At 39.5% G+C, this 21,463-nt stretch overlaps 1 protein-coding gene and 1 pseudogene across 6 annotated transcripts in view; one reads left to right on the forward strand and one right to left on the reverse strand.

Moving 5' to 3' along the window:
- The window catches only part of Robo1 (roundabout guidance receptor 1), a 1,243,546-nt gene that overhangs the window by 586,784 nt on the left and 635,299 nt on the right, over positions 1-21,463 (reverse strand). The gene's annotated exons all lie outside the window — the stretch shown is intronic.
- LOC123460093 lies at positions 6,242-6,806 on the forward strand (annotated as a pseudogene).

Here is a 21,463-nt window from a genome sequence, read left to right on the forward strand (position 1 = left end):
CTGTTGCTCATAGCTATTAGATAATTGTTCATTCTCATCAACACAAGTGTCTAGTTTCACCACATTCTTTTTTTGTTTTTTGGTTGTTTTAATTTTTTTATTTATTTGAGAGTGACCAACAGACAGGAAAGAGAGAGAGAGAGAGAGAGAGAGAGAGAGAGAGAGAGAGAGAGAGAGAGAATGGGTATGCGAGGGCTTCCAGCCACTGCAAATGAACTCCAGATGTATGTGCCACATTGTGCATCTGGCTTACATGGGTCCTGGGGAATTGAGCCTCGAACCAGAGTCCTTAGGCTTCACGGGCAAGTGCTTAACTGCTAAGCCATCTCTCCAGCCACTCACCACATTCTTATAGCACTTACTACTTTTTCCTTTGTCAACATAGAAGCCACCTCTGGACCTCATATTCATAGACCTTCTCTGTGAAGCAAAGCACAGGAGTTTCATGTCATGTTTACTCATTATTCCTCCCCTGATTTCAAATCGATCAGGAACAGTGAAGGAACAGATTTCATAGACTCACAGATTACTAAGGCTTTTAACCTGGAAATGACATTACTGGCTAAGTTGTAGAAGCAGTCTTATAGGCATTTATATTGGCCTAGGGCTAGGAAAGAGAAAACAAGGAGCAAAAGGACATCAGTAATACATAGTATAAATTACTAAAGAAGCAAGTATTGGTGAGATGTGGTACAAGTACTTCAGCAAATTCAACAAGACTCTCTGCAGGACACTTAGTTCCTGTACAATGTGGCAGACAGCAAAAGGCACAGGGGCAACTTGAGGTAAAAGTACCTATAGTTTTCTCAGAAGAAAATACATCAGAAGTGTGTGTGTGTGTGTGTGTGTGTGTGTGTGTATGCATATGTGTGTGTGTGTGTATGTGTGTTTTCATGCATTTGTGGTATATTTGTGGTAGAGGTACATGATATCTACTATCAGGTGACTTTACAATTATATGGCATAAAATTAACTGCCACCTTCACTATAATGTAACCACCTCCACACTCTTCAGGGTGCATCCTATCTCTCATCACTTTTGTGCATTGCTGAAGCAGCAATAAGTGTTTGTATTTTCCACATTTACTTCCCCACAGCAGTCTTTCAATATAGCACCTTCACAAATCCCATTATATTCCAGTTTTCTTCTTCTGTAAACTACTGATGAATCTTCTCTTGTGTCTGAATGAAAAGCGTGCCTCTCACAGGGACTACAAATGCATTCATGACCGTGTCCCTAGTGTGACTTTATATCCTTTCCTACTCCTCCATCCCTGCTGCACCTGTTCTACCACAGTGGCTTTACTGTTTCCCCAACACATTGCAGATATTCATTTCCCACATAGCTGCATAAAGTTTTTCTTTTTCTTTGAGACAGGATCTGCTTATGTTGCCCAGGCTAGTCTTGAACTCTTCAACTCAAGGCACTTACTGCTCTAACCTTTCACATAGCAAAGCATACAGACCATTTTGCCACCACCATGTTGAGTCTCTCTCTCATTTCTTGAATTCTCCCAGTTTTTGCTCAAACATTACCCTTGAAAATCTGGAAGCCTCATTTAAAATTACAACAGATGCTGTCTCATGGGCTCTTACTTCCTCTCTTACCCTGATTATGTTTTTGCATCATCCTCATCACACTGTGACTTGCTTTAAACTTTTATTTGTCTTTCTAGTCTTTATCTTAGTGCCTCCCACATTACTAGAATTAAGCTACATGAGAAGGATTCTCTTTTGAGGGTTCCATTTCTTCCTTTTTAAAATTTTTATTGTCAGCTTCCATAATGTTAGAGAATAAATCATGATAATTCCCTCCCCTCCTTCACTTTCCCCCTCAAAAATCTACCCTTCATCATATCTCTTTTTCCCCTATCAATATATCTTGAGTGTCTATAATAGTTCCGATCACATAGAATATGTTCTGTAAATATTTATCTTCCCCATAACCTTGAAGATTAATCTCTTTATTAAAGTTAGCATGTCTTGCTCAGGAGAACTGACTCTGCCATAGTAGTTGTAGCTATAACACTGTGTGTGCATGTAGCAATCAGGAGCACTTGTAGTATTATCCATAATTAGCTGAGGTTTCTCAACATTCTTTACTTGTGAAGTATTTTGCAGTTACTGGCATAACTTCTTCATAGTTCAACAAAATTCCATGGGGTATAAAAACTACATATTTTTTATTCATGCCTCTGTTGCTGGACCTAGGATTTTAGAAATGTCCATCTATCAAGATTTTTGGAAATATTCTGAGTGAACATCCACCAAGACATTTTGCTCTTGCTTATTTTGATGAAATTATTCCCAAAGCCTTCTCAGAAGGAGGTTATTCCATAATCAAGAATCAATGTCACAGACTCATAATGGGCTGAAGATGTAGCTCAGTGTGTGGAATGTATTCCTAGAATGTACAAGGCTCTGGAGTCTACCTCCAGCATTGCAAAATGAAAAGAAAAAAGAAAACACAAGTGAGTAAAAATTAAAATAAGTATGTGATTAGAAAATATTTTCCAGTGATGGGGAGATTTGGATTATCTATAGTCTGAAAGATGTAAGTTTTGGATCTGTTAATTGAAAAATTCAAGTTTTACTCTAAGGAAAATGCCTATATAATTTGGATATACATGAAGGAACAATACACAAGGCCAGATAAACGTTTCATACAACCTTCTGTGACACTTCTTTTGATGTGTCAATTTGGTGAGGCTATGATCTCTGGTTATATAACCAAACACTAATTGAAGGGTTCCAGTGAAAATATTTTATAGCTCTGATTAAAGACTATAATCAATTGTCTTTAGTTAGGGAAGATTAACCTAAATAATCTGAATGGGACTGGCTCAGTTAGTTCAAAGACTCATAAACATGGTTGAGGATCTTTTGGAGGAAGAGTTCATGCTTGTTCATAGTTGTTCTGGTTCATGCTGAAGAGTCCCAGCCCACTCTTCCATGGCCTGGTGTACAGATTTCAGACTTACCTCGTGCCCACAACTGTGCAACCCAAGATTTTAATATTTATCTTCTGTAGGTTTTGCTTCTTTGAACTGGCTGATAGAGCTATTAATACTTCCAAGTGAAGTAAAATATTGAGGATCATAAGAGCATAACAAGTTATCAACTTAATCTTGTCCATATGGACAATCCCACTCTCAGAAGGAAGTAGAAGTTTGAGAAATAAATAGAAAAAATAAGTAGGCAATAGAAAATACATACTACTTAAGTTTTACACATTTGCTTATGATGGTATTGCAGAGACTGAATGTTCATTACTTATCAATTGCCTTCAGTTGGAATTTTAATGTCTACATAATTATTGCCTACAGTTAGGAAATTCTGTTTTCTATGATTTAAATTATACACACACACACACAGGTGGCATTTCAATCATAAGAGTGAAAACCTTCATGAAATTTCCCACTAGTCCACTAGAATATAAGTTGATAGAAGACAGGCTTTTATTTTATTCTGATATGCTTTCTAATGTGTTGTAAGTACCTAAGTCAGTAAATGATTGATGATGTGTGTTGAGTGAGTCAAATATACTTTTAATACAAGTAAGGAACTTCTAGAGACTTCTTAGATTCTAAGTTCATATGGCTGGCATTCACTGTGACTCAAGTGACAGCATACACACCTTTCAGTCTCCAGTGTTGTAAAGACTAGCCAACTTCTGGCTATTCATTTTATTTCTTTTTTTAAATTTATTTATTTGCAAGCAGAGAGAGAGAGAGAGAGAGAGGAGAGAGACAGAGAAAGAATGGGCACGCCAGGGCTTCCAGCCACTGCAAACGAACTACAGATGCATGCACCGCCTTGTGCATCTGGCTAACATGGGTCCTGGTGAGTTGAGCCTTGAACCGGGGTCCTTAGGCTTCATAGGCAAGCGCTTAACTGCTAAGCCATCTTTCCAGCCCTCATTTCATTTCTTATTCTTTTAATTTTTGCATGTTTTACTGGGTTACATAATGACTTTTCTTGCAAGTATATAAATGTGTTCGAGCTTATCCTATTCCATCCCCCTACCTGAGGCCCTCCTCTTCCCCCTTCCCATCTGTCCCCTTTATGTCCCAGTCAGTTTTGCTTCTATTTACATTTGTGCACATGTGATTTAAGCATCTAATGAATAAGAGAGAAAACATATGATATTGTCTTACTGAGGCTGTCTTAACTTGTTTAATATAATGATCTCCAGTTGCATTCATTTTTTGCAAATGACATAAATTCCTTATGGCTGAAAAAAATCCTGCTGTGTATATAAACCACATTGACTTCATCCATTCCTCTGCTGATGGACCTAGGTTTGTTCCATAGCCTAACTTTTTGGAAAAGTACATTTATTTCTGTGATATTTTGACTTTTGTGTAAATATCCAGGAATAGAATACCTGGGTCATATGGCAGATCTACTTTTAGCTTTTTGAGGAATATCTATACTAATTTCTAAAGTGGCTAAATGAGTTCCTGTTCCCACTAGCAGTTGGCTACCACACTTCTGATCATGTTTGCATAATGATTCTACAACAAACAATAGTGTCCAGTCACTTCATTCTGCTGATCAAGGTATTACTGATATTGTTTATCAATAATTACATGAAAGTGTTTGTGAGCTCTAGAAAATGAATATCAAAAAGCATTTCCTCATGCATTCAAAGAATCTAAGTGCATGCTAATATTTTAACTTTAACTTCTTATATTTGTTGATTATTAATAACTCTTGCCTCTCTACTTGAAAGCAGAAAGGGCAAGCTAGCCCAACAGTAAAGGATAAACTTTGGCCTGCTGTCTTCTCTAGAGACTGCATCTTTGACATGGCATCACTGTCACAGCTCATCACTTATAAATTCTCATGATATGATATACATCTTCTTTTTTATTTTGCTTATTTTCAAGGCAAGACAGTGGTAGAGAGAAAGAGAATAAGAAAGGGGGGTGGAGAATGGACACAACCAAGGCCTCATGACACTGCCAAAGAACTCCAGACATAATGTGCCACTTTCTGCAGCTAGATTTACATGGGAACTGAGGAACCAAACCCAGGTTGACAGATTTTGCAATCAAGTACCTTTAACAACTGAGAAATCTCCCCAGCCCAATGTGTATCTTCTTGATCCACTGCCTTTGCTTCTTGAGCAATTTCCTTCTGGCATAGGCCACAACACCCAGCTGATGTTCATTTTCACAATCATAATGAGTGTCTTTGGAGGCATGCTCTCCACATTGCAATTAAACTGTGTAGCATTCTTCTGTGTATTTTGCCCCTCAGCTTTCTGTACTATAGATCACTGCTTCATAAACATTTTTTCTTAAACAAACAAACAACTTTCATCTTCTTACCTTTTTGTTTCAGATTTTATAAGGCTGATTCATCTTGTATGAAGACAACCTGCAGATTCAGATCTAATTGAAATAGACAGTTTCTATGTTTCTGGGACTGCTTATCCAAACCAGTTATTTTAAAAATTTTTTTAGGAATAGATTTATTTCAAGTTCAAAAATGCAGGGAAAGCTCTATCAATGGCAGAAGAAGCTGGCTCCCATTCATAAATCCAAGCAGAAAGAGAAACCAGCAGCAGCCAGAAAATGCCAAGAAAGCAACAAGCAGGGACCCCGGAGCTCAAAACTTCTCTTTTACACCTTTGGGCTGGAATTCAGCTCTGCCCTCAGTGACGCCTTAGGGCTACACTCCAGGATCCACCTATAGTGATACCTCCTCTAGCCATGTGGCTGGAGATCCAGGTTAACAGATAAATGCTAACACCTGAGTCAGCAGGGGACATATACACAAACTACGACAGTAATTATTATTACATTTAAAAAATATGTTCTCAGCCTATGGTGGTGAGGCGACCTCGGGCGGTGGGCCACCTTGGCTGGGCATGGCGACTTGGTGCCCGGTGGTGGCAGTGCCTCTGCTCCACAGGAGCCGTGGGACGAAGGGGAGCTCAGAGTGACCCAGGTTCTCAAGGAGAAGTTTCCTAGAGCAACAGCTATCAAAGTCACGGACATTTCGGGAGGCTGTGGGGCCATGTATGAAATTAAAATCGAATCAGAAGAATTTAAGAAGACTGTCCAGCAGCACCAGATGGTCAATCAGGCTGCTTTGGCATGGTACCTACTATGCCATCTTAACCGGAAGTCCAGCCCAGCTGTTTTAAACCAAATGGCATTGGTGTTGCTTGTGCTCCAGGGCATCCTCTCTGGTTCTCTGCAGTCTCACAGGCCTCCTACCCACCACCAACATGAACATCTGCAGTGTTCACATGAGCATGCAGAATGGCCTCCCAAAGAACTACCCGATGAAGGACTATTTCTACCATGGCCTCTCCTGGCCCCAGCTCCCCTACATCACTGAGGATGAGGAAGGGAAATTGTGGGCTCTGTCCTGGCCAAAATGGAGGAGGTTCCTTAGGCACCCCCATAGACACATCACCTCACTTGCTAAGAAGTGTTCATACTAGCACCACAGCTTGGCCCAGAAATGACTGACCATTTGAGCCAGGTACAAGTCCCTGCATGTCAAGAAGAGCAACCAAGAAGCCTTACACGTTTGTTCTAACACCCTCAGCTTCCAGGTCCATGAGGCAGAACTCAGACACGATGCAGATGGGGAAGGTGCCATGAAGTGGGATCTCTCCCGTGTGCAGATGAGCTGAGGTGCAGCGGGTGCTGAAGAAGGATAAGTATGTGTTTCTGGGCTCTACAGACAACCAGGAGACCCAGGGCAGCCTAGCTCCTGGCTCTGAAGAGGCTTGTCAGCAGGAGAACCTAGTTGGCAGTGACAGCAAAGACAGTGCTGACATCTAAACAGCTCAGAAGACTTGAGCCTCACCTTCTAGACACTGTTTCAGGCACTTCCGTCTTCTGAACCCTGGCTTAGCCTGTCTTCTCTACAGTATCTGCTCTGAAGTCATTGCACAGTGACCCAGGTTACCTCTCTTTTACAACTCAGCAACCACTTTCACAGAGGCTACTGTGATCATAAAGGAATACCCAGACACAAGAACCTGCAACTTGGGAACTGCCATGACAGCCTTCCTTGCCGCCTCACACCATGTTGCCGTTGTCTTTGGCTTACGTGTGTCTGACCCTGGTTTGTGGTCATGCTGCAGGTTGTCTCCCAGAGGGTCAAGCAGAAAGCAGGGAAAAAGAAGCTCCCATCTTTCAGGTTTTGCCATTACTTTTCTGGGTTTTCATCAGATAGACCTTGTGCCCCCTGCCTCCTCTGTTCCCATAAAAGTTATCTATGTCTTACTTTTTCTGAAAACTCCCCATGTCTTGTTCTCTACCTTCTTTGGTAAGTATTTTTCCCTTTTCCAGTGGAAGAAGGTGATAAAAATAGGCCTTTGCTACACACACATGGTGGCACACGCCTTTAATCCCAGAACTTGAGAGGGAGAGGTAGGAGGATTGCCATGATTTCAAGGCCACCCTGAAACTATATAGTGAATTCCATGTCAGCCTGTGCTAGAGTGAGACTCTACCTAAAAAAACAAAAACAAACAAACAAACAAACAAAAACCCATGAAAGTAGAAGGGGGCAATTTGGGAAGATAAAGGAAACTAGTAGGATGGAAATAACAGAGGTAATGAGGGTGAATATGGTCAAAGTCAGTGACAGATATGTATTTTATATAATGAGTATATACTAATTAAAGGAATTCAAGTGGGGCATGGTGGCTCATGCCTTTAATCTCAGCACATAGGAGACAGAGGCAGGAAGATCACCATGAGTCTGAGGCCAGCCTAATACTACCTAGTGAGTTCCAGGTCAACCTGGGCTAGAGTGAGACTCTACCTTGAAAAACCAAAAAGTGAAAAATAAAAAAAGGAATTAGAAAAAGGACAGCTCTTAGGGAAAGAATACAGTGGATGCAGTGGAGCTTCAATTTACATTCACTTGGACAGTTAAAAATAAAAACGTGGAAAATGAGCCATCAGAATCCTATGTGTTGCTGGTGGGGATAAGAAAATGTGCATTCCTTAATTATCAAGAATAACATCAAAAACTTACATTGGGGAAAAGGACAACCCATTCAACAAATGACGCTGGCAAAACTGAATATCCATCTGCCAAGAATGCAATTTGATCCACATCTCTTCTTTTGTACAAATATCAATTCAAAATGGATCAAAGACCTTAATCTAAAACATGAAATGCTGAAAATAATAGAGGAAAACAGGGAATATAGTTCAAGATATAAGTATAGACAAAAACTTTCTGGCATACTCTCCTGCTGCAGTTGTCCATCTGATGTTGGCCAGGAGGTGATGTCCACCCTCTGCTCATGCTGTCATTTCCCCCTGCCATTTATGGAGCTAGACCTCAAGTCTGTAAGCAAAAATAAACCCTTTTTCCCCCCAAAATAAAGACTTTCTGAACAGAATAAAAATGTACTCAAACTCAGAATGACTATGCTTGACCTTAGGATTTGAAGTTTCTTAGATGTACAGCTCTTAAAGTTGCTTGAACACATCAGACTTTACCATTCTTACCTGTAAATTTGGGTTGATAACAGTATCTACTTCCTGGAGGTGGTGTGCATAGCTAGTGAGCTAATGCTTGAAAATACTTTAGAATGGCACTGGTGAGGTGGTATGTTTTAGCTACTCTTACTGTTAGTAATTATCTTAATTTTTGCCAGATGTTTGTCAAGTGGCACTTTTAATTTTGTAGAATTCATGCATTAGTATGGATGCAGAAAATTTGCACAGTAAGGCCACTTAGAGGAACTGGATCAAGTTAAAAGGATGAGACCAGCATGAGACCAGAGATTTAGTCTGGTTGAAGACCATAAGATGAGGAGAGTGAAGCTACTAGAAAATGGAAAGATGACCGTACAGTTGCCCTTTAGTTAACTAGGGGATACAGATGTTCTGAAATTGGAGTAATGATGTGACCTGCCTAAGCATTACTTAGTGCCAAGATTTTAATTTAAGAGAGCAAAATGTAATGACGAATTAACTATTCATCATATATTACTACTAATCATTTCAGTAGATCCAGTAAACTCCTAAAAACATTCCATAACAAGATAGTATGGTACATGTGTAGTGTTCTTGACATTTATTTCTTTTGTTTGCCTCATAGAAATATTTTAGAGGATAAATAACTACTTGTTGAAGTTCCAGGATTCCATTTTAATCTTTTTAAACTTACTTTTTTTGATGGTAGAATGCAACACTCATACCCATGGGTTTCTAATATTATAGGGATATAAAATGTCAAATGCTTTCCAGACACTCAAGTAATGACTGGGGCTATTTGATTTTAATCCGTGCACAAGATAACCCTCTTCCATGACTAAAGATTTAAATGAATGAAAACCCGAAATAAAAGCTTTGTATGGTGCATTTGGCAAGTCAAGTCTTTAACCACATTGTAAAAATGGCTTGGCTTTGGCTTTTCCATTTTAGAACCAAAGAGGGGGTTAGGCAAGGCTGATGATAAATCCACATAGTCCACTTTGTTATTTACATTCATGTTTACAGATTCCATGATTCTTAATGTGCAAATCATAGTAAGTAGGAAATGTCCTTGATATATGGGCATGGATTATGGAAAATAAGAAAAGAATTTACAAAATGTTGATTTTATAAAGGAAAACTAAATACTTGGACATTAATGTCCTATAGGATTTAACTTATAAAAATTTAAATAGAGGTTGGGAGATAGTTCAGTTGTTAAAGGGGGTTGTTTATACAACCTGATGTCCCAGGTTTGATTCCGCAGTACCCATATAAAGCTAGATGCACAAAGTGGCTCAGAAGTCTGGAAATCATGTGTAGTGGCAAGAGGCCATGGCACATCTATTTTCACTCTCTCTCTTTCCCTGGCCCTCCCTCCCTGCTTTCAAATAAGTAAATATTTTAAAATTGTAATTAGAAGCTTAAAAACTCTAAAATGTCAATGTTTCATCAGAAAGAGATAAAGGGGAGAGATGACGGCAAAGGAGGGAGAGGGAGAGGGAGAGAGAGAGAGAGAGAGAGAGGGAGAGAGAGAGAGAGAGAGAGAGAGGCATTAGCACCCTCCCCTCATGCCTGTTTGTTGACACACAGCAAGGCCAGGCCTGGGTCTCAGATATCTCCCACATCCTGAGGATAGCTTTTCCATGATGCTTTCTCACCACATTAGAGTTCAGAGCAGTGTGCTAACTAAGGGGAAAGTGACAAATGGAACCTTCAGGCTTTTATCCTGGAGCCTCCTTTATGTACTAATTACTGATGAAATAATAATGCGGCCTCTGTCAGTTAACACACTACGCATTTCTGTTACCACATGAATGCTGTCAGAGGCCAGAGCATGCTGCCATTTAGGTTGCAATTTATCAGAAAATTTAAATCTATTTCCAGTTCAGTTAGCATTCAGAAGCCACTTCTCTTCTTGTATGAATCTGAATAAGGGAAATACACGTAATCCACAGTATGACCACTTACTTAAGAATCTGAAAATTGTATTTGTAAATATTTTGGATTCAAAGTAGAAAATCTGGCATAATCAGAAAGCCTTATCCCTAAATTAAAAATATCGTAGCCTCTTTGTATAATCAACTGAGTCAGATTTCCCTTCCATGTCTAACTAATGAAGGAAATGTGAATTTTTGTACATGTTCTGCTTTAGACACGGAAAATATGGCTTTGTGTACTTTAGAATACACATGTTCTTTTTACCAGTAACTAACGAGTCTTGACCCCTCCCTCAGGAATTAACAATCCATTAGACAAGCCTGCAGCAGAGTCAGAGGAAGATGAAGAATAAAAAAGTTAGGAGGTAAATAGAATCAGCTCTTTAACAATTCAATTTTCACATTTGACAACTGCATTTGTTGTTTTTGTTTTGAAGCCAGGTCTCACTAGTCTTACCTAAAGTTGACCTGGAACTTATTCTGTAGCCCAGGCAGGGAAGATTAGTAGCAATTGGAAAAGTATTTATGCCATAGAAATTCAAAACCTATTTTACCCACTGGGGCTTGATTTTTGATTTTGTCACACCTAAGGATTTAGGAATGTGCTGAAGAAAATATTAAAAAATATATTTTAAACCTAAGTTGTGCATATCTGTGGTTCATGCACACACACATCAGGATAAAAAGACAATTTCCCGTTCTTGCTGTGCAGGAGGGTACACAGGTGGGCATGGAATTCTGCTTCTCTTTTTCAGATGGGAGCGAAACCTGGGGAGATAATTTCAGCACACTTCACCCTGGCCCCAGTGGAAACTGCAGAGGAATATGGGAGATGAGCAAGAGTGCTGCTTTCTTAGTGAACTTGATAATCAGCACAAGGGTGATGGAAACAGACACTGAGGATACTCAACACCTACCAATGCAGAGATCCAGAGGCTCCTAAGAGCACATCACTGAAGTAGACTTAAAATGCACCCAACTTGGCTCAGAGAATTTTGAGCAACAGGAGGCAGAAAGATTGTTAGAGCCACAAGTTGAAACATTATGCTTAGAGACATTGCCTCTTCCCCCATAACTGACTGCTGCCCCCATAGTGCATGACCCACAATCCCCATGGGGTTGACCTGCATCCCCAAGGAGGAAGTCCTCTTCAGAAAAGGGGAAAGGAAGAGGGAAAGGATGGTATCAACACAGACTGTTTACATACTAAATATGTCCATATCTAATTTAAAAAGAGGGAAAAAAATTCCATTCTTGGGATTTCCACCCAAGATGGCGACCACCTAGCCGCACTGCAAATCCCAGGGAAAGAAAGGCAAAACATTAGGGGTTTACTGGGTCTTTTAGGGGAGAGAAATCACTAATAGATTGTCAGTGGGAGGGCACGGAGGGGGGATAAAAGGGAACCACTGATCCCCTCCCCAGCGGGTAGCCCACCCCTCCCCACAAGTAGCCACTGTGCCCAGAGAGTCACCATGCAGCTGATCCCTTCCTGCAGAAGATTAGACTGCTCTGCCCACTTGCCCTCTTACTGCTCTGGCCACCACATGTTCAGTGAGTTCTGGCAATAACAGGGAATCTCTGATTTCCTCAGGAGCGCATGTCCAAACATATCCTCAACAAAAGAAATACATCTGGAGGCATTGCCATACCTGATCTAAAGCTATATTCCAAAGCCATAGTAATAAAAACAGCATGGTACTGGCATAAAAACAGGAGTATAGACCAATGGAATACACTTGAGGACCCGGACTTTGGGTCAAGCAACTATGGCTATTTGATACTCGACAAAGGCCCTAACAATATAGGCTGGAAAAAAGACAGCATCTTCAACAAATGGTGCTAGACAAACTGGATTACCATATTCAGGAAACTGAAACTTGATCCACACATTTCACCATGCATTACTGTGGTGGTTTGAATAGAAGAGATGGCCCCCAATATATTCAGTTGTTTATTTGTTTGTAGTTTGCATCTTTAGCCACTTGGCTGGAGGCAATGTCACTGGGTGGATATTTAGGTGTGGTGGTGGGTTTCAGATTTCAGTCTAAAGATATTCAAAGGGTGCCTAGCTGGAGTTCCTGAAGTGTGCTGTGGTTTTTGACCTTTATACTTGTACTTCTCTCTCTCTCTCTGCTTGGTCCTGTGAAAGCACTCCAATTTCTTCTGCCATTATGGAACTTCCCCTGGATCTATAAGCTTCAATAAATATCCCTTCCTCCATAACTGTGTCTGGTCTGAAAGTTCATCTCAGTGAACATGAAGCTGTCTGCTACAACTACACTCAAGTCCAAATGGATCAAAGACCTCAATATAAGACCAGAAACTCAAATAGTACTGGAAGAAAATATAGGAAGTACTTTCCATGACATAGGAATGGAAAAAGACTTCCTGAACAAAACCCCAGTAGCTCATGATCTTAAACAGTCACTCAACCAATGATATCACATGAAGCTGAAGAGTTTCTTTACAGACAAACATACAATAAGTAAAGCCAATAGATTACCCACGGAATAGGAAAAAAATATTTGCTTGTTATCCAACTGATACAGGCTTAATCTCTAGAATCTACAAAGAACTCAAAAATCTAAACAGTAAGAAGTCAAACACCCCACTTACAAAATGGGGCAAAGAACTGAACAGGCAGTTCACAGAGGAAGAAATACAAATGGCAAACACACACTTAAGAAAATGTTCATCATCCCTAATCATCAGAGAAATGCAAATTAAAACAACTATGAGATTCTACCTTACCCCAATAAGGATAGCAAACATCAAAAAATCAAATGAAAATAAATGCTGGCGAGGTTGTGGAGAAGTAGAAACACTCATCCACTGTTGGTGGGAATGTAGGATGGTACAACCCCTTTGGAAAGCAACATGGAGACTCCTGAAAAAGCTGACTATAGAGATACCAACAGACCCAGTTATTCCCTTACTGGGCATCTACCCTAAAACCTTCAAACCACAGGCCAGAGAGATTTGCTCAACCATGTTTGTAGCAGCTCAATTCATAATAGCTAAGAGTTGGAATCAACCCAGATGTCCATCACTAGAAGAATGGATAACTAAGATGTGGTATATCTACACAATGGAATTCTATACAGCAGTAAGAAAAAAAATGACACAATGAAATTTGAGGAAAAATGGTTGACCTTGGAACAGATCATTCTCAGTAAACTTACCCAATCACAGAAACAAAATCACCACATAGTCTCACTCATCTACAGCACCTTACCTGAATCTACCCAAGATGCCTTCATACCCAGCAAGCATATCGTAGACTAGACAATAGGATGGGTGGGAAGGGAGGGGAGGGAAATGGAGGGGTGGGAAACACAAATCTAGACCCAAACGACAATGGTACCATAAAATTCTACTTCCTAAAGGGCAGACCAAATGGCTGAACCTTCACCAGGCCCTTAGGGGGAACACCTGCACTACAAGACACTGGAGAGGGTATGATGAAGACTGACCTTAATCTTCTACATCTTCCTTCCCTCCCTCTCCTGCTTCCTCTCTCTTTCTCTCTCTCTTCTCTCTAACTCTTGCATATTAGTTATCTTTTTCCTCCTTTTCTTAGTGGGCACTGACCTTTAACTCCCAGTGCCAGTATGTGCCTATCATCCACAATGAGCTTTTGATCAGAGAGACCTACAAGGTTTGCTAAAAGAAAGACAGATTTCTGTCAGAGTACTTGATGATCCACCAAAGGTTAGTGGTAAGACCCTACTGCTGAAGACACTTTATGTGGCTGACATGTAAAATGGAATGGCATGGCTGGAAGTTAGAAGAGAGTCAGTCCCCAGACAGTCAGTGCGTCCAGTGCCAGAGGGTGCTATATGGGCGACTGGGGGAAAATGACCAATATCTGTCCAAGCAACTCATGGTCTAACCTACTTAGCAGCAAATGACCTGTTATGATGCTCACATAAGTGCAATAATGGCACACAGCCATGGTGGGGAACCAACTGCTCTTGATTTGGCTAAATGATCCTCTCAGTGGTACGGAGCCCATAGCTGGAGCTGGAAAACAAGTCAGAACCATATCCAAATATAAGCCCACTCTCCAATATCAAGCTACCATCAATCATGGGCTACAAGAGGGCCTCTACCTATTAACTTCTCTATAAAAAAAGTAAGGGTTATCTCATTTGTCCTGGTACTAACTTACTCTCCATTGGAGAATCTGCTTCTCTTTTTCAGATAGATGTAGATCCTACAGAGAGATCACCCCATCATACCTCAAAAGGGCCCCAGCTGAAACTAAGAAAAATTGGCGAAACAAGCAAGGGTGCTGTTTTCCTGATGAACCAGATACCAGCAGAAGGGGGAAGGAGATCAACACAGAGAAAAATCAACTCCTACCAAATCAGAGAGCCAGAGCCCCAGAAGCCCCCAACACCTCATCACTGAAGCAGACCAAAAATGAACCCAACATGGCTCAGGGAAATTTTGCAGAAGAGGGGGCGGAAAGAATGTTAGAGCCACATGTTTGGTCATGATATACAGACACATTTATCTCATCCATAACTGTGGACTAACTCCACAATGCATGACCCATATACCTCAACAAGGAGGGGCCAAGGGGAGGGGGCAGGTCATGGGTGAGCCTAATAATGGTACCAAACTGACTGCATTTGCTGAATAAAAAGCTAATTAATAAAAAAATTCCATTCTTCAAAAGCTATTTCCTGGTTTGCAAATAAGTGACTTACATTTCTGATGAAATTGTAAAAGCCTTCCTAGACCTTTATTGTTAGTAGTTTTATTTTATTTATGTATTTATTTATTTTGTGCTGTGTTCAATCACAGGAATTCATACTTTGCACATGCTCTATCATTGAGCAAGACCCCCTGAAGTAATTTCCTTTTTATTTGTTATTGTAAGGGAAATATCAACCAATATTCATGTGAAAACAGTATATGAGAACAGTAATTATAGGTCAGCTAGGGATACAAAAGTCATGGTAAAAGTCAAGAATATCATTTGCTGGAATGCAATTGACCGTATGAGATCTACAGTAAAAAAAATTCTGCAATAGTTGTGAATGGTGTGCTTTGTTCCTTAATTAGCATAATATATATATATATTATGCTAATATACATATATCTTCCCTTTGGAATATTATGGCCTATACTGTTATATAAGAGACAAGAAAGAAACATGTGAATAGGAATTATGTGATAAAGAAAACAAAAGGGGAAATCAAGGAGGACTTGAAAAGATGGAAAGACCTCCTACACTCCTGGATAGGTAGAATTAATACTGTGAAAATGGTAATTCTACCAAAAGCAATATTCAGGTTTAATGCAATACTAATAAAAATACCAGCATAATTTACAGACATAGGAAAATGATCTCAAAATTCATATGAAATGTCAGCAGGTCTCAGATATCCAAACACATCCTCAGCAAAAAAAAAAACAACAAACGTGCTTTAGTAATGAAAACAGCACTGTACTGACATAATAAGAGAAACATAGACCAATGGAAGAGAATTGAAGACCCAGACCCCAGGTCAAGTTACAATAGTTATTTAATCTTTAATAAAGGTGCCAATAATGTTGACTGGAGAGAAGACAGAATATTCAACAAATGGTGGTGGATAAACTGGATAACCATATGTAGAAAACAAAACTAAACACATTCATCTCTTCATATACAAAATATCAATTCCAAATGGATTAAAGACCTCAATATAAGACCTGAAACTCTTTTCCTGCTGGAAGAAAAATAGGAGGCACTCTCCATGATATAGGAATGGGAAAGACTTCCTGAACAAAATTCCAGTATCCCAGGAAATTAAACAATCACTCAAACAGTAGGATCTCATGAAGCTTAAAAGCTTTTCCACAGACAAACATACCATAAGCAGAGTCAATAGATTACCCACTGAATTGGAGGAAATATTTGCCAGCTGTACCACTGACTGAAGCCTAATATCTATAAACTACAAATAACTGAAAAAACTAAACAATAAAAAAAAATCAAGCATACCACTCCAAAAATAGGGCAAAGAACTGAATACAGAGTTTTCAGAGGAAGAATTACAAATGGATAATATCCCTAACCATTAGGGAAATGTAATTTAAAACAACTGTGAGATTTCATCTTACCCTAGTAAGGATGGCAATCATTAAAAAATCTGACAATGACAAATCTAGGTGAGGATGTGGGAGGAAATGCTCATCCACAGTTGGTGAGTATTTAAACTTGAATAACCTCTGTGGAAATCTATATGGAGTTTCCTGAAAAGGATGAACATAGAGCTACCAGCAGACCCAGTTGTTCCCTTACTGGGCATTTGTCCTAAAGGCTCCATGCATCACTACAGAGATATTTGCTCAACCATGTTTACAGCTACTCATTTCATTATAGCTAAGAACTGGAATCAAACCAGATGCCCATCATTGGATGAATGGATAATGAAGTTGTGGTACATTTACACAATGGAATTCTATTCATCAGTAATAAAAAATGAAATTTGTAGAAAAATGGATAGACTTGGAACAGATCATACATAGTGAGCTCACACAATCCGAACCAGGACCTTCCCAAATTGCTGACATACCTGATAGGCAACACAGGCCCAGACAATAGGGATGGAAGGGTTTGGGGGAGGAGAAGAGGAGGGAGGAAACAAACACAAAACTAAGTCCAAAATGAGCTGATGTCATAGCAACCTTTATCTTTGGAGATAGCCTAAAAGATACAAGCCTCAAAAGAAATGAGGGAGGAGCACCTGAAAAGTAGGGCCCTAGAGAGGGTGGGATGAAGCCTCAGCTTAAAATAAAATAAATAAAAAAAATTTCCGTCTCTGATCTATGTTGCTACCCACGTTGAGCTGTTGACCTGAGAGACCTACAAGGCCCCCAAATCAAGACAGATTTCTGTCAAAACAGTTGATTACCAACCAGAGGCAAAAGCAAAATTCCTATTGCTGAAGATACCATATGCTGCTGACACAGAGCATGGAGAGATTTGGCTGGAGATACAAGAAAGCCAGTCCTCAGACAGTTAGCATGTCTAGTGCTGGAAAGTGCTACATGAGCTACTGGGGGAAAGTGGCCAAGAATGGTCTGAGCAACCAGAGGGCTACTCAGAAGCAAACGCCCTGGCAGGACGTAAACACCAGTGCAATAGTGGCACAGAACCTTGGTGGGTAAGCAATAGCTTTCTGAATGGCTAAGAGATCTGCTCAATGTAAAGGAGCTCATATCTAAAATTGGGGATCAGATCAGAATCCTATGGAGACAAAAATTATACTCTCCAACGTCAAGCTTTCACTAATCTTTGGCTGAAAAGGGGGTTACATACATCAAATTCTTCCTAGATTAATAATATTTATCCCATTTAAACTATGCTGATTTTACTCTTCATTGGAGAATCTGTTCTCTTTTTCCAGAAGGTAGCAAGACTGGAGGAGATACACTACCCTCACACTTCAGCCAAGACACACCTGAAACCACATAGGAATGGGAAGAGAACAAGAGCGCTGCTTCTAAAGCCAATAGTCAGTGCCAGGGTGTAGGAGACAGACCCTGAGGATACCCAACACCTATTAAAGCAGAGATCTAGAGGCTCCTAAGAGCTCATCACTGAAACAGACTTAAAAGTCACCCACCACGGCTCAGGGAATTTTGCAAAAAAGGGGGCAGAAAGATAGTAAGAGACACAGGTTGAGACATCATGCCCAGAGACATTCTCTCCCTCCAAAATAACTGACTGCTGCTCCCACGATGCATAAATCACAACCCCATAGGGAATAAACTGCAACCCCACTGAGGAGCGTCCCCAACTGAATAAGGGCAGGGACGAGGGAAAATAGGGTACTGACTCATGACGTATCTATATGAAATATGTTGATAATAATAACAATAAACGTTAAAAAATGAAGGAGATGGTTAGAAAGATGTCTTAGTAGTTAAAGAGCTTACCTGCAAAGCCTAAGGATGGAGGTTTGATTCCCTAGTACCCATGTAAGTCAGATGCACAAGATGGCACATGCATCTGGAGTTTGCTTGCAGCGGCTAGATGTCCTGGCCTGCTCATTTTTACCTCTCATAAGTAAATAAAGTTTTGTAAAAGTGAAGGAGAGATAAGGCCCTTTCAAATATTGAAAGAATTTATTACCAGCAAAACAAAAATATATCATCAGACTAGTTGGGCATAGCGACTGACACCTTTCATCCCAGCTCTAGGAAGGCAGAGGTAGGCAGGTCACTGTGAGTTCAAGGCCACCATGAGACTACAGAGTGAATTTAAGGTCAGCCTGGGATAGAGCAAGACCCTACCTCCAAAAAAAAGTCCACTAAAATTTTTATGTGTAGTTTAAGTATATGTTTACCTAAAGCTTAATGAATAAGATCCAGATGATCACTAATTCTCACTTTTTTTTAGATGCAAGCGTATTGATTATTTAGGATATACTATGTTTGGCACTGTTTTGATTTCAGCTTGTATCAACTTCAATCATTACAGATTATTCATGATTATAAAATACCCAAAAAATAAAGAAACAATCACCTTCCATTGCTAAAAGTAAAACGTCTTTCTTCTAGGAACTAAATCACTAACAACAACAACAATAACAAAAAACCCGACATTTTCTCTACTTAATGATTCCCTGAGGAGCAGCCTTGAAAGGAGCTCTTTTATGACTTTCCTTTGAAGGATGGAGCCTGTTCAGAGAATGAATTTCAAAGTCCTCAGAAGACGTAACCACAACATGCTGTCTTCATTTTTGTTAATTTGGAGCAACTAGACATTTTATATGAGTTATAATAAAGTGGAGGTATAAAACCTCATTATTCCCAATTATAAGTGTCCATCCCATCATTTTCATTTTTAAGTCTGAATTAATTTGCAGCTGCCCTATTTCGTAAGCTCTAACTTGCTAGTTGTACTCACTATAAGGAAATGCTCACCACTTTTAGATGCACTTAGTAATGTTTGGTTTTGCTCATGACCTTCATTCTCTCAGTCTGAAACACCTTCCTATCCTTATTTCCATTTAGGAAATTCTTATTCAACCTTTGAGCTGCGGACCCAAATGCTAACTCTTGATCCTTCCAGAGTTATTGGGTTTTCCTTCTCTGATCCTAGAAGATATTTCATGCGAATAGATTTTTAATTTTTTTGTTAAGCTCAAATTTTCAGCTCTGTTTCCATCTACCCGGTGAGACTGGCTGCAATGATGAGGATTGCAGGTGCTCTGCACGGGTTACTCACAAAGAAATGCCAACTATAAGTCAGTGTACAAGGACTGAGAGTAACAATCGCCACCTTCAAAGTGCATCCAACTATTTCCAAGTTTATAGCTAACATCTGATGGGAATGGTGGGGAAATAGCAAAAGGTTCATTTTTGCCACAATGATGACTATCAGTGAATATACTTTCTACTAATCAGATTTCAGAAACCTTATCTCCCAACTTAGAAAACACTTGCTTTTACTAGGGCTTTTTAGCTGTTCATTTAAAAAAATATATTTTATTTATTTGAGAGAAAGAGGCAGAGAGTGAGAGAGAGAGAGAGAATGGGTACACCAGGGCCTCCAGCCACTGCAGATGAATTCCAGATGCATGCACCTCCCCTTGTGCATCTGGCTTATGTGTGTCCTGGAGAATTGAACCTGTATCCTTTGGCTTTGCAGGTGAAAACCTTAACCATTAAGCCATCTCTACAGCCCTTAGCTGCTCATATTTAAAGGCTACGTATAATAGTCAGAAGATAAGCAAGTTAGAAAGGAGTCATTTTCAATTCATTAGAAGAAGGAAAAAGAAAACTAAGGTTATGTGTATGTATATATATATATATATATATATATATATATATATATGTATATATACATACATATATATATATTATAATATTCTTTTTCTTTCTTCTAATGAAATGTGTGTGTGTGTGTGTGTCACAACCTTGGTGTTGCTAATAGTAATATTAATTTTTGCTGTTAAAGCAAAAATTGTTTCAGGCCCTACTAATTTACCAATAGGTAGATGTTTTATTTTATTCATTTCTCTTGCCTTCAAGAGAAACACCAAAATGTTTAGGCATTCTTATTTCTAAATGATACAATAAAATTAGTATAGCATGTATTTATTGTTTTATATCCACTTCTGTATTTTTACTTCAGTGTTAATTCAGTTTGTGTGACCCTGAATCAGTTATTACCTTATATCAATCATATTAGTTCATCTGCTTGGATTAAATCATGTTTTTTACCTGTAGCATTCTTCTTCCATCTTTTTTATACTAGAACACTTTTTTTTTTGGTTTTTCATGGTAGGGTCTCACTCTGATCCAGGCTGACCTGGAATTAACTATGTACTCTCAGGGTGGCCTCCAACTCACAGTGATCCTCCTACCTCTGCCTCCCGAGTGCTGAGATTAAAGGCATGTGCCACCAGGCTCAGCTACTGGAACACTCTTGAAGAATTTATCTGGATCACATTGCTCATAAAGAGAAACTAACACTGCTTAAAGTGCTGGATTATTACAAAAGATTGCTACCTATTGTAACATATAGAAAAACCTCCAACAATAAACACAATAGAACTTCTGCCATGTGATCACCAATATTCTATCTTTGTATCTGATTATGTAGTGAGAATTATTTTCAGTCACAATGATGGGTCAAGACAATGTCTAACTTCATGAATATTAGTGAGGTTTAGTTTTCTCTCTTCATTTTTTTTTTTTTTTGGTGCCTTTCAGAACAGCAGATGAAATGTTACAATGCTACCTTCATATAAAACATGAAAAGTATAATTTGACACAATAATAAACAAAGGACAGTCTGGATATGTTCTGGTTATCTTCTTTCCCTTCCTTCACCTTCAAACTGAGACCCATGGAGGCTAGGTCAATCCACTGCTACCCTGAGGTAGGGTCATTCTGGTTTGCAGTGAAACAAAATGGAAGGAAGCCAGCACACTAAACCCAAATACCTCTGGCTGCTTAAAATCTTCCAGGTAATGAGGCTGTCAAGAAAGTCCAAAATACATTCTAATTGCATACTTTAGCAAGGCAACCTATCTTTTGCCTTAT

This window comes from Jaculus jaculus, chromosome 4 (genome assembly GCF_020740685.1).
Source record: "Jaculus jaculus isolate mJacJac1 chromosome 4, mJacJac1.mat.Y.cur, whole genome shotgun sequence".
In the NCBI taxonomy this organism is placed as follows: Eukaryota; Metazoa; Chordata; class Mammalia; order Rodentia; family Dipodidae; genus Jaculus; species Jaculus jaculus.